The sequence below is a fragment of the Oncorhynchus clarkii genome, chromosome 17 (assembly GCF_045791955.1).
Source record: "Oncorhynchus clarkii lewisi isolate Uvic-CL-2024 chromosome 17, UVic_Ocla_1.0, whole genome shotgun sequence".
NCBI lineage: Eukaryota > Metazoa > Chordata > Actinopteri > Salmoniformes > Salmonidae > Oncorhynchus > Oncorhynchus clarkii.
This window is the reverse complement of record NC_092163.1, coordinates 6397769-6412898: the sequence shown is the minus strand read 5'-3', so window position 1 is coordinate 6412898 and position 15130 is coordinate 6397769. Positions and strand designations below refer to the sequence as shown.

At 40.7% G+C, this 15130-nt stretch overlaps 1 pseudogene; it reads right to left on the bottom strand.

The window, feature by feature from the left end:
- Positions 1–1128: 1128 nt before the first annotated feature.
- LOC139370151 (zinc finger protein 135-like) lies at positions 1129–9422 on the bottom strand (annotated as a pseudogene).
- Positions 9423–15130: the final 5708 nt, after the last annotated feature.

Below are 15130 nucleotides of genomic sequence, written 5' to 3'. Positions count from 1 at the left end.
TGCTCAATTCCAATACATTTTGAGGGTCTTAATCTGGTGACATGATGACCGATGCTTGGTTGCCATTTGACAAATAAAATAATTGCTCTCATCCATAATAATCTCATCAATCGGGTAACAATGTTTATTCAACCAATGGGAGCGTTGTAAATGCCCCCAGGAAAGTCGAAAGAGGAACTCTTCATTGAGACAATGATAAACAGCAATCCTTGGGAGAGTTGTGGTGGATATTATAAAATCAGGATCTGCTGGAGTCCAAGTCAAACCAAGATTCTTTATTTCTGAGCTCAGAGAGAATAACAGAGTTACACACTGCAGTGTAGACAGTCTGAATTCCTGAAGCATTGGGTGATGAGCACATATCTTTATAGTTTCCTGTTCCTGGGCGGGACTTTATTCATACAAGGATGCAGGTGCAAATTGGTTTGCAACACAGAATGATACTCCCAAGAACAGGAGCTTATAATAGGACAGTTTCACAAGGTTAGTCACATACTCAGTTATGTGGACACACAAACAATTAACATTTTCCATTACAGAGTCTGAACATTTTCATTTCATTAAATCATCAGTGGGCCAACAATGCAAATGTCAACAATGGAACTAATGCATCACATCCAAATATCACTTGATTATCTGTAGTGCTGGAGGAATGACACACCCAGATAAACACACAGAGTTTTAAAAAAGGACAATTTAAAACAAGGAACCTGATCTCCTTTATATTCAAACTGACAGACTCCATATTCACTTCATGTTTTCTAATAGAAACAAACAAATATATGTTTGAGTATACCCTGTACCATTTAATTGCATATGGTAAAGACAGGTAAACACATTGTCAGTCAACAATATAAGACAACGGGAGCACTGTGTATGTTCTCTGATGAATTTTAAGTCAATGTGATGTGAAATATCAACATACACGGTAAGAGAAGTCATTTCTCTCTCCTGTGTGAATTCTCTAATGATGTTTAAGTGACTTATGAGTAATATGTTTTCCCACAGTCTGAGCTTTTCTAAGCCTTCTCCTTTGTGTGCAGTCTAATGTGTTCTTTCAGGCTTCCTAAATGGGCAAATGGTTTGCACCCTGGGAGCAGTGGTAAGGCTTCTCTCCTGTGTGTATTCTCATGTTTTTTCAGGTTTCCTCTCTGGTTGAAACGCTTTCCACAATGGGAGCAGTGGTAAGGCTTCTCTCCTGTGTGTATTCTCTCGTGTTGGTTCAGGCATGCTTTCCGGTTGAAACACTTTCCACAATGGGAGCAGTGGTAAGGCTTCTCTCCAGTGTGTATTCTCTCATGCTGTTCCAGCTTCCCTGAATGGCTGAAACACTTTCCACACTGGGAGCAGTGGTAAGGCTTCTCTCCTGTGTGTATTCTCTCATGTTGTTTCAGGTTCCCTAAATCGTAAAAACTCTTTCCACACTGGGAGCAGTGGTAAGGCTTCTCTCCTGTGTGTATTCTCTCATGCTGTTTCAGCTTCCCTGACTGGTTGAAACACTTTCCACACTGGGAGCAGTGGTAAGGCTTCTCTCCTGTGTGTATTCTCTCATGCTGTTTCAGCGCCCCCGAGTGGTTGAAACACCTTCCACATTGGGAGCAGTGGTAAGGCTTCTCTCCTGTGTGTATTCTCTCATGTTGTTTCAGCGCCCCCGATTGGTTGAAACACCTTCCACATTGGGAGCAGTGGTAAGGCTTCTCCCCTGTGTGTATTCTTTCATGTTGTTTCAGGTTCCCTAAATTGTAAAAACTCTTTCCACACTGGGAGCAGTGGTAAGGCTTCTCTCCTGTGTGTATTCTCTCGTGTTGTTTCAGGGTTGCTTTTTGGTTGAAACGCTGTCCACAACGCTGTCTTTCTCCTGCCAAAGATAGTGTTATTTTTAAATAGAGACCCGAATGAAACCACATGATAAAACAACCTTGCTCCGAGGGTAAATCCTAAATCAGATCTCTCAATAACCTGAGGCCAGTTTTGTAGAGCTTCCTGGTAATTACTGCTATGTTTACATTACTTATTTTATTCATCCTGTTTTACAAGTCAGAACACAAATACCTAGACAGTTCTAGGACACTGAAGACACAAACGTCACTGGATTCCAATGAACAGGTGGTTATAAATATATAACTTTCATAGCTGTATGATACATAATGTGACCTACACACTTCCTTAAACATAAAATAACTAAAGTAATTTTGTGTGGAAGTCCAAAACTTGTTTTTACGTCGCAGATACAAAGCACATCAGTAACATCTCCCCGTTGTTGAAAGGGTTCGACACATTGCTGTTTAATTGGACCAATTTCTTATTTAGACATTCACAGATTTTCAACATTTTGATTATCGCTGAGGTCATATTTTGGGTAAAGTAAAAAATAAGGTGAAGTATTTGGGTAAATGTTCCTAAAACTGATAGTAACTACAATAAACAAAAATATAAACGCAACATGTAAAGTGTTGGATGTTTCATGAGCATCACTGTTAGTCAACATTTATTCTTTGCCAAGATAATCCATCCACCTAACAGGTGTGGCATATCAAGAAGCTGATTGAACAGCGTGATTGTTACACAGGTGCACCCTGTGCTGGGGGTAATAAAAGGCTACTCGAAAATGTGCAGTTTGGTCACACAACAATGCCACAGATCTCTGAGGGAGCGGGCAATTGGCATGCTGACTGCAGGAATGTCCACTGGAGCTGTTGTCAGGGAATTTAAAGTACAGTACCAGACAAAAGTTTGGACTCACCTACTCATTCAAGGGTTTTTCTTTATTTTTACTATTTTCTACATTGTAGAATAATAAAGACATCAAAATTATTAAAAAACACATGGAATCATGTAGTAACCACAAGTGTTAAATCAAAATATATATTTTATTCTTCAAAAGTTGCCACCCTTGCTTTCTCTCAACCAGCTTCAACTGGAATCCTTTTCCAACAGTCTTGTAGGAGTTCCCATATATGCTGAGAACTTGTAGGCTGCTTTTCCTTCACTCTGCGATCCAACTAATCCCAAATCATCTCGATTTGGGTGAGGTCGAGGCCAGGTCATCTGATGCAGCACTCCTTCTTGGTCAAATAGCTCTTACACAGCCTGGAGGTGTGTTGGGTCATTGTCCTGTTGAAAAACAAATGACAGTGGGACTAAGCCCAAACCAGATGGGATGGCATATCGCTGCAGAATGCTGTGGTAGTCATGCTGGTTAAGTGTGACTTGAATAAATAAATCACTGACATTGTCAATAGCAAAGCACCCACACACCATCACATCTCCTCCTCCATGCTTCACGGAGGGAACCACACATGCGGAGATAATCTGTTCATCTACTCCTCGTCTCACAAAGACATGACGCTCGGAACCAAAAATCTCAAATTTGGACTCATCAAACCCAAGGACAGATATCCACCGGTCTAATGTCCATTGCTCGTGTTTCTTGGCCCAAGCAAGTCTTCTTATTGGTGGGCTTTAGTAGTGGTTTCCTTGCAGCAATTTGTCCATGAAGGCCTGATTCACGCAGTCTCCTCTGAACCGATGATGTTGAGATGTGTATGTTGCTTGAACTTTGTGAAGCATTTATTTGGGCTGCAATTTCTAAGGCTGGTAACTCTGATGAACTTATGCATCAGAAGTAACTCTGGGTCTTCCATTCTTGTGGTGGTCTTTAAAGTAATGATGGACTGTTGCTTCTCTTTGCTTATTTGAGCTGTTCTTGACATAATATGGACTTCGTCTTTAACCCAATAGGGCTATCTTCTGTATACCCCCCTACCTTGTCGCAACACAACTGATTGGCTCAAACACATTAAAACCTGTTATGGCACATTAACTCTTGAAGCTAGGGGGCACTATTTTAATTTATGGAAAAATAAGGTTCCCAAAGTAAACAGGCTATTTCTCAGGACCAGGTGCTAGAATATGCATATAATTGACAGCTTAGGATAGAAAACACTATAAAGTTACCAAAACTGTAAAAATATTGTCTGTGAATATAACAGAACTGACATTGCAGGCGAAAGCCTGAGAAAAATCCAATCAGGAAGTGACTCTTATTTTGAAACCTCTGCGTTCCTATAATTCCCTATTGACCATTGAAAGGGATATCAACCATATTCCTTTTTCTATGGCTTCCCTAATGTGTCTACAGTCACTAGACATAGTTTCGTTGTCGCGACCGCAACTTCCGGTGAATTTCTCAACAAAACGTGAAGAATAAACGGAGGTATTTTGGCTATAAAAAATCATCTTTATGGAACAAAATTAACATTTGCTGTCTAACTGGGAGTCTCGTGGGTGAAAACATCTGAAGCTCATCAAAGGTAAACAATTAAATTTGATTGCTTTTCTGATTTTCGTGACCAAGCTCCCTGCTGCTAGCTTGACATAATGCTATGCTAGGCTATCGATAAACTTACACAAATGCTTGTCTTGCTTTGGCTGTAAAGCATAATTTCAAAATCTGAGATGACAGGGTGATTAACAAAAGGCTAAGCTGTGTTTCACTATATTTCACTTGTGATTTCATGAAAATGAATATTTTCTAGTAAGATTTTTTGTCCGTTGCGTTATGCTAATTAGTGTAGTTGATGACAATTCTCCCGGATCCGGGAGGAGTAGTTCCAAAAGGTTAAAACACAATAAAACCTGCTAGCGGAACGTTGACAACATCCTGTGAAATTGCCGAGTGCAAAGTATTTTTTTATTTATTAGAAATATTTAACTTTCATGCATTCACAAGTGCAAAGCTTAACTTCTTGTTAATCTAGCCACCGTGTCAGATTTCAAAAAGGCTTTACGGCAAAAGCGAACCATGCGATTATCTGAGGACAGCACCCCATCAAACAAACACACGACAATCATATTTCAACCCGCCAGGCGCGACACAAACCTCAGAAATAACGATATAATTCGTGCCTTACCTTTGAAGAGCTTCTTCTTTTGGCACTCCAATATGTCCCATAAACATCACAAATGGTCCTTTTGTTCGATTAATTCCGTCGTTATATCTCCAAAATGTCCATTTATTTGGCGCGTTTGATTAAAAAAAAAACACTGGTTTCAACTCGCCCAGCATGACTACAAAATATCTAATACGATACCTGTAAATGCTGTCCAAATATTTGAAACAACTTTCCTAATCCAACTTTAGGTATTTTAAAACGTAAATAATCGAGAAAATTTAAGATGGGATAAACTGTGTTCAATACCGGATAAAAACAATGTGAAGCGCGTGACCTGGAGCGCGCATCAAAACATTAGAGAGCACTAGGCTGGACCCTCGTTCTGAATAGCAGAACTTTCTCTAAAGAAAAACATCAACCAATTTCTAAAGACTGTTGACATCTAGTGGAAGCAATAGGAACTGCAACCAAGTGCGACACAAAACCATTTGAAAACAGAGTCACCTCAACAACAAAAAATTCCTCCTGGATGGTTTGTCCTCTGGGTTTCACCTGCCAAATAAGTTATGATATACTCACAGACATTATTTTAACAGTTTTAGAAACTTTAGAGTGTTTTCTATCCAAACCTACCAATTATATGCATATCCTAGCTTCTGGGCAGGTAGCAGGTAGTTTACTTTGGGAACGCTTTTCATCCAGACGTGAAAATACTGCCCCCTATCCCAAACAGGTTATAAGGAAAGAAATTCCACAACTCAACTTCTAAAAAAGGCACACATGTTAATTGAAATGAATTCCCGGTGACTACCTCATGATGCTACAGTCCTCCTTTAAGACTCCATAATGCTTCATCATTAGATGCTACAGTCCTCTAAGTCTCCACCATGTTTAGAATGTGTCTGGAAGCATCACTATCTATTCTACTCTCATCCTTTCGGATTTAATAATATTTAATAATAATAATAACAATGTTATAATAGGTAATAACTAACTTTAATAACTAGGGTTAATACCTGCCTGGCGCACCAACAAAATCTTCATATTTACCCCCCACCGCTACAGAATTAGCGTAGTAGGCCATGTAACTTAAGGTAATCAGAAATATTTAGGACTAACTTATTCCTTGCCACCCATTCTGAAACTAACTGCAGCTCTATGTTAAATGTTGCAGTCATTTCAGTCGCTGTAGTAGCTGACGTGTACAGTGTTGAGTCATCCGCATACATAGACACACTGGCTTTACTTAAATGTCACTGGCATGTTGTTGGTAAAGATTGAAAAAAGAAGGTGCCAAACAGCTGCCCTGGGGAATTCCTGATTCTACCTTGATTTTGTTGTACAGGCTTCCATTAAAGAACACTGTGTTCTGTTAGACAGGTGTTGGGGAATAATCAGAATTGGTTGGTAACATAGGTAAGATGTTTTATATTCATCATATGTTTGTAAGTTACTTCTCATCAGAATGTTATTTTTGTATAATACTGTGGCGGGGTTGCAGTATCTGTTCTATGTCAAGACTAAGTTGTTTGGGCCGGAGAGAGGGGAGAGGTCAAGCGTGTATCTCTTGGCTCCACAATGTCTGTGTGCCAGTCAGTGTGTCTCTGTGATCTTGTCAAGATAGGATGGATTTGATATATGCCTGGAGGATTGGTTTATGGTTCTGAGTTTGAGAAAACTATCATGTTTTAGGAGACAAAGCTGAACGATGAATTATGCCGATAATGCTGTGTTATCCTATGCTGTCTCACTAGGGAACACACTTTCTAGTGGGCTTAAATTGAAGATAATGCGAATAGAACTGGCAATATCGGCCGCTATTATCCTCAATCATTTTCCATCCACGTTGTCAGACACCATGCCATTGTTGATTTTTTGACCCAAAATTCAATTGAAGGTGTTCCAAAGCTTTTTACAATCATTCTTCATGTCATTTATCTTTGTTTCATAGTGTAGTTTCTTCTTTTTATTCAGTTTAGTCAAATGATGTCTCAATTTGCAATAGGTTTGCCAATCAGTTATTCAGCCAGACCTATATGCCATCTCTTTTGCCTCCCTCTTCATCATACCATTTTTAAATTCCTCATCAATCCACGTGGATTTAACAGTTTTTAGTCATTTTCTTAATGGGTGCTTGCTTATTAGTAACTGGGATAAGCAATTTCATAAACGTGTCAAGGGCAGCGTCTGGTTGCTCGTCATTACACACCACGGACCAACAAATATTGTTTTCATTGTTGGAATCGGCCAAACTTTGAACATGGAGACATTAAAGAAGTGATAGGAAGTGAAAGAGACTGGCTGTTATGTCAGAAGTTAATGGTTCTCTGAAGAAAGACAGGTGGCTTTGGAATGTGTTGGGTGGACGAGAGGAGAGCAAAGTGTGAAACAGGGGAGGCAGACGAACATCTGTGGATTAGATGAAGGAGAGGTTGAGGTCAGGACAGATTCTCATCAGGGAGATAAAGGTCTGGTATCCTGTTACCCTCTAAACTCTCTTCCTGTGGAACCATAAGATGTAAGGATTGGAGAGAAGGAGGAGTGTCTTAAGTGGGATATATATCTGGATGGAACAAATGTTGGGTTGTCTGAATTACAGATGTACAGAACCTTTGGGAATAATTAAACTTGGTTAAAGCTTCTCTAGTGTCCGTGAGTTAATTACTGTGAAAATAAACAACCTAATAACATCAACAACATAGGAATCACCACAAACAATTGTATGACCTCTTATATAGAACATTAGGCCCAGCCTTTTGGAACTTTGGTTGTCCTAGATATGACTACTATATTGTGATCACAACAGCCGATGAATTTGGATACTGCTTTAAAACACATTTCTGCAGCAATAGTAAAGATATGATGAAAATATGTTGATTCAATTTCTGTACTGTTTGTAACTACCCTGGTAGGTTGATTGATAACCTGAACCAGGTTGCAGGCACTGGTTACAGTTTGAAGCAGTAGGCAGCCTGATCACAGCTTTCCTCCAGTATTAGTTAATTAATTAACAGTGTCTTGAGTTTAGTTTGCCTGTTCTACAGTCTAGTAAAGATAGGGGGGTTGACTGGGACAGGCAATGTAACATCCATAATGTTTTGAGAAAACGTTTTTGTAAAACAAGCACCTTACAATGGATCATCTTGAAACTTTCTCTCCAAAGCTGACTTTCATCAAGGTTTTATATGGTCTATTGGTTTCTCTCTAAAGCTGACTTTCATCAAGGTTTTATATGGTCTATTGGTTTCTCTCTAAAGCTAACTTTTATCAAGGTTTTATATGGTCAATTGGTTTCTCTCTTTTCATTGGCAGAATCTTTTTTCAGTGTTATGATATTCATAACATCCATATCCACCAGTCTATCTTCCTGACAACGAACAGAACTCTGCTGGTTGTCGTGGTAACAGATACCAATGAATATATCTATTTATTTGTTCAAACTAAACTACAGCACTTACTTTGAGTCAAATCTGATCCTTTCCTCTCTTCTCCTCCTCCCACAGTTCCACTCAGCCCCATTGTTTTCCTGCAGTCCACCAGCAGCAAGGTGCTAACAGGAGAGGCATGACACGGGGACTCCGAGAGGGTGGAAGGGCTAGCGTTGTCCTGGTAACCATAAAGAGGGGACACAGACGCACATCATTATGGATGCTGATGTCACTGTTGTCATGAAGTGCTCTACAGAAACCCAGCCCAGACCCCAATAGAGAAAGCTGTATGCTAGACCAGACCAAGCTGTATGCTAGACCAGACCAAGCTGTACCATCTGGTGTTCTGATCTGGAGAGACTCTTCTCTTCCTCGTCAGCATCAGGATGTTGTTGAGGCTTCCCAGAGGATCCACGATAGTCATGTGTCTCTCCTGTGTGAATGAGAACATCAAACAGATGGTAAACTTATGACCATCTATTGCAATCATAGAGTCTTACAAGAGGCATGCATATGTCTAAAATGGCCACTTTCATCATGATTTCCTAAAATATTGTTTGTGATGCAAATGTAAAAGGGTCGTTCCACAAAATGGGTGGCCTTTGTTATTTTAAGTAGAAAATATGCACCAATATAGAATTTTAAAAGCCTGTTATACCAGATGAGGGGAACTTCAATATAGGCCACATGGAGAATTCAATACATCTAATTGAAAAGTCCCTAAAATATATGAACCAATGGCAGATTGACCCTTTAACAATTTATATAGTACTGAACAACATATTCAAGTGTAGAACTTCAGTAGAATGCCACTTTAAAACCACACATTAGTTCAACAACGGCATAGTTTGTGACCCTGTTGAAGACAGTACTCACTGGTGTTAATCTGATATTCTGTCTCTTCCTCTTTCACTCCCAAAACGTCTTCCTCCTTCATCTTTATTGAGAAAGCATCATCTTCCTCTCTAAACGGTTCTTTCTCTTCTTTCACTATAACAGCCTCTTCCTCCTTTTTCATTCTGAAAGATTCTTTCTCCATACAGCAGACCCCCTCTTCATTAGTAAGGGAGGAGTAGTTTAGTGAGCTCATGGTCAGGGATGTTAGCTAGCTAGCTAGCATTAGCGTCTAGCCTAGTGCTAGGCTCAGTATCAATCTTTAACACGTTTGCAAATTGAACCAGTTGATACGTTAACCGAAAATCGTTTAAAACACTGAGATTAGATAATGTACATTAGCATGGTCTAAAACGTCAATCTTTCAGTTTTATGTTGGCTAGCAAGCTACCGACGAGGTTGAAAGAGTTGGCGCCTTGTTGTTCCTGAAGAAGCGTCCGTCCAGTCCATTATACGTCACGAAAGAAGCATCACCTGAAAGACGCTCGTCTCCATCTGCTGTCTGGAGTGGGTAACGCAGTTTGGAAACAATAGTTACTACACTTTTTGTATTGGAAAGAACGTCATAATTATTTAACAATAAGCTGATATATTTTCTCTTTCGTCATACAACTACTACTTTCCTGTACACAGACGTAAAAGCGTAATATGAATATGTAGATGATGAATAAATACTTCTATGAATAGGAAGTGTGTTTATACACATTTACTCTGTTAATTATTCACAATCGTTTTTGTCTAGATGTGACCACACTCTTCCCTTAAAGCCACGCTCTATAGGATACAAATCATCCTGTAAACAACAGAACAAATGCATCACATGCAAATAGCACTTGATTATCTGTTGTGCTTTACACTGGGTAGACAAAACATTAAGAACAGCTGCTCCTTCCATGACTTAGAAAGACTAGGTGAATCCAGGCTAAAGCTATGATCCTTTACTGATGTCACTAGTTAAATCCACTTCAATCCGTGTAGATGAAGGGGGGAGACAGGTTAAACAAGGATTTTTAAGCCTTGAGACATGAGACATGGATTGTGCATGTGTGCCATTTGGAGAGTTAATGGGGAAGACAAAATATTTAAGTTACTTTGCACGGGGTATGGTAGTAGGTGCCAGGCGCACCGGTTTGTGTCAAGAACTGCAACGCTGCTGGGTTTTTCAGCTCAACAGTTTCCCATGTGTACCAAGAGTGGTCCACCACCGTAACAGTGGAGGTCAGTGCCGTTTAAGATGAGGTAGGACGATTTGTTTTTTCATGAGCATGGCCTTAATTCTATTACAGCATATTGGACGACTGTCATTCATATTTCACTCACCCTGTTCAATGTAACAGCAATAGGTTTAGGCTACTACATGATACTCTAATTGTCCCTATACCCATCATGAGGTAGCAACCTAGCCTATGAATGAAAGTTTAGAATGTAGGTTCACACAGGTCGAGAGAAAATTTAGCGATGACAGACAGTGACACATAGACAGACAGTGACACATTCAATACTGCCTTGCACACTCTCGCCTGCATCTAGCTGAAATAGAGATATCACTGGACAAATTCAGGTATGTTTATCCCCGTTTTGTTCCATTTAAACGTTTGTCAACAGAATCGGCGGAATGAATACACCCCTGATCATGCATAAACACAGTTCACTTTCATTACAGACACGTTGTATTCCTTCTTGCATCTATGTGCTCTCCTCTTATCACCTTCTCCCTTTGTTTCTGTACTTCAATGCACAACACATCAGCTGTATGTCACCAGGAGAAAAAACCTTTCCAAGCCAAACCATTTCATAACTGAAACACACAGCTTACATTGTTGTCAACATATTAGCTAAAATAACATCATAGTCAACAGAGCTAAAATAACTAACTCGTGAGTAAACCTGCTACAATCATGCAGTAACGTTACAGTGTACAGTCAGTAAGCAGTTTAGCACTTACCTTGGCGGGTCCCAGTGGCAATAAATTAGTAAAACCAAAGGCTAGCCTTGACTTGGAAGAGTTCTAGTGTTGTGTTGGATAGTCATAGCCAGCTAGCTAACATAGCATCCCTTTGTTTGAGCCAAGTGTTTGAGTAGGCTAAACTAGATAGCTGCATTTGCTAGCTAAGTAAGTGAAAATGAAAGTGGAAAATAAATGACGAAATATCTCTCTCTCGCTTCTCCTTCATTTTGGAATAAAATAATTTGTTCAAAACTGTTCAACTATTGTATTTTTATCTCTTTTAGTCAACTACTCACCACATGTTATGCACTGCAGTGCTAGCTAGCTGTAGCTTATGCTTTCAGTTCTAGATACATTATCTGATCCTTTCATTGGTTGGACATCATGTCAGTTCATGCTGCAAGAGCTCTGATAGGTTGGAGGACGTCCTCCGGAAGTTGTCATAATTACTGTGTAAGTCTATGGAAGGGCTGGAGAACCTTGAGCCTCCAAGGTTTTGTATTGAAGTCAATGTACCCAGAGGAGGATGCAAAATAGTATGTTTTAATAAATTATTTGGTGACGTGATTATATTTAGTATAGTTTTATCTAAAAAGGACCACTTTTAAATGTTTTAATATATGGTCCTCCCCTTCCTCCTCTGAGGAGACCCCACTGCACCCAAAGGACACCCAGCCAATTTGACACATTTGTGGGAAGCATTGGAGTCAACATGGGCCAGCATCCCTGTGGAATGCTTTCAACACCTTGTAGAGTCCATGCCCCGACGAATTGAGGCTGTTCTGAGTGGATATATGTATCTGCCATTTAGCAGACACTTTTATCCAAATGGATTTGCAGTCATGTGTGCAAACACATTACATATGGGTGGTCCCAGGAATCAAACCCTGGTTTAACAAGCACTATACTCCACCAACTGAGCTACGGAAGCACAAGGAATGATCAAGGAATGACGCAGATAAACACACACAGCCTGAGTTTCAGAAATATAATTGAATCATCAGACCGTAACATTGAAACTGACATACTTCATATTTAGTTACAATCAAATATTATTTGTCACATGCGCTGAATACAACAGGTGTAGATCGTAACGTGAAATGCTTACTGACAAGCCCTTAACCAACAACGTAGATAAGAAAAATAAGGGTTGAGAAAATATTCCCAAAATAAAAAGTTTTAAAAAGTAGCTCAGTACCGAGGGGTAGTTCAGGCCTGAGCTACCCCTCGGTCCTGAGCTTCCTCAGTAATGAGGCAGCCCTCAGTCCAGGTGGGCCCTTTGTTAGGGTTACTAGGCCAAGGTCGGCGGCGAGGGTCGCCACTCAAATGACGCTAAGAAAGCGGACTAAGACTATGGTAGAGTGGCGTCCACGTCCCGCACCAGAGCCGCCACAGTGGACAGACGCCCACCCAGACCCTCTCCTATGGGTTTGGTGTGCGGCCGGGAGTCCGCACCTTTGGGGGGGGGGGGGGGGGGTACTGTCACGCCCTGTCCCATGTCCTGACATGGGTGATTTATGTGTTTCGTCTTGTCTAGGGGTTTATTAGATTTATGGGGTTGTGTTCATGTTAGGTGTCTAGGTAAGTCTATGGTTGCCTAGATTGGTTCTCAATCAGAGGATATATATAGAGGAGGTACCAGTACCGAGTCAATGTGGAGACTATATACAGGGGGTACCAGTACAGAGTCAATGTGGAGGCTATATACAGGAGGTACCAGTACAGAGTCAATGTGGAGACTATATACAGGGGGTACCAGTACAGAGTCAATGTGGAGGCTATATACAGGAGGTACCAGTACCGAGTCAATGTGGAGACTATATACAGGGGGTACCTGTACAGAGTCAATGTGGAGACTATATACAGGGGGTACCTGTACAGAGTCAATGTGGAGACTATATACAGGGGGTACCAGTACAGTGTCAATGTGGAGGCTATATACAGGGGTTACCAGTACAGAGTCAATGTGGAGGCTATATACAGGAGGTACCAGTACAGAGTTAATGTGGAGGCTATATACAGGAGGTACCAGTACAGAGTCAATGTGGAGGCTATATACAGGGGGTACCAGTACAGAGTCAATGTGGAGGCTATATACAGGGGGTACCAGTACAGAGTGGAGGCTATACAAGGGATGTTTACATACACTTAGGTTGGAGTCATTAAAACTCGGTTTTCAACCACTCCACAAATGTCTTGTTGACAAACTATAGTATATGCAAGTATAAACACCATGGGACCACACAGCCGTCATACCGCTCAGGAAGGAGACTTGTTCTGTCTCCTAGAGATCAACATACGTTGGTGCGAAAAGTGCAAACCAGTCCCAGAACAACAGCAACCTTGTGAAGATGCTGGAGGAAACAGGTACAAAAATATCTATATCCATAGTAAAATGAGTCCTATATCAACATAACCTGAAAGGCCACTCAGCAAGGAAGAAGCCACTGAAGAAGGACCTTGGCTAGGGATGTATCCTTGTTTTGAATCCCAGCCACCATAGGAGGCCTTTTGCCTTTTGGTTGGCCGCCGTTGTAAATAAGAATTTGTTCTTAACTGACTTGCCAAGTTAAATAAAGGTTCAATAATAAATAAATCAAATAAAAATAAAGTACAGAGAGATAATATATGAACACCTGCTCCAGAGCACGCAGGACCTCAGACTGGGGCAAAGGTTCACCTTCCAACAGGACAACAACCCTAAGCACACAGACAAAGGACAACGCAGAAGTGGCTTCGGGACAAGTCTCTGAATGTCCTTGTGTGGCCCAGCCAGAGCCTGGACTTGAACCCGATCGAACATCTCTGGAGAGACCTGAAAATAGCTGTGCAGCGACGCTCCCCATCCAACCTGACAGAGGTTGAGAGGATCTGCAGAGAAGAATGGGAAAAAATACAGGTGTGCCAAGCTTGTTCCTGTTAAGACACCTGGCCAGCTGAGTGCAGGTGGGCTCTCCTGTCAACATGAGGCTCCTGTTGCAGCCCTCAAGGGCACATTGACAGATTTTCCACCTAGTCCTCTCTGGGATTCAAACAAGGGATCTTTCAGTTACTGGCCCAACACTGTTAACCGCTAGGCTACCTGCAGCAGGAGCCCCATGTTGACAGGAGAGCCCACCTGCATTCAGCTGGTCAGGGGCAGTGGTGCCCTGTAAGTAACAAATGTATCACTATCAGAGGGGTGTATTATGACATCAGATAGAACTACTCAGACGTTCCAAATATCACTTGATTATCAGAGGGGTGAATTATGACATCATATAGAACTACTCAGACGTTCCAAATATCACTTGATTATCAGAGGGGTGAATTATGACATCATATAGAACTACTCAGACATTCCAAATCAGGCTTCATCCACATCATGAAGGTGGATATTGATCCAACCATTTCCAAAGTAATGACTGGGCTGATGGAAACAGGTTATGCCTGAATATTTTTATAAATGGTGACAGACGATATGTTAGTTCGTTTGACATGGTGGGTTGTGTCAGTAAAAACGTTTTAGTGAGAAATGGAGGTGGAAACTCCTTTATGTACAAATATTTATATAATAACCATCATGTCTTAGTTAACTTGGAGTCACGTGATGATATGTTGTGTGGTCCTCCCTCTAAAACTTGGAAAACCATGTAGTTTATTAGGCTACAGATGAAATAAGTTATAAACTTCACAGGGTGGTGAAAATACATGTGATGAGCTTGATGCTCAATTCCAATACATTTTGAGGGTCTTAATCTGGTGACATGATGACCGATGCTTGGTTGCCATTTGACAAATACAATAATTGCTCTCATCCATAATAATCTCATCAATCGGGTAACAATGTTTATTCAACCAGTGGGAGCGTTGTAAATGCCCCAAGGAAAGTCGAAAGAGGAACTCTTCATTGAGACAATGATAAACAGCAATCTGTGGGAGAGTTGTGGTGGATATTATAAAATAAGGATCTGCTGGAGTCCAAG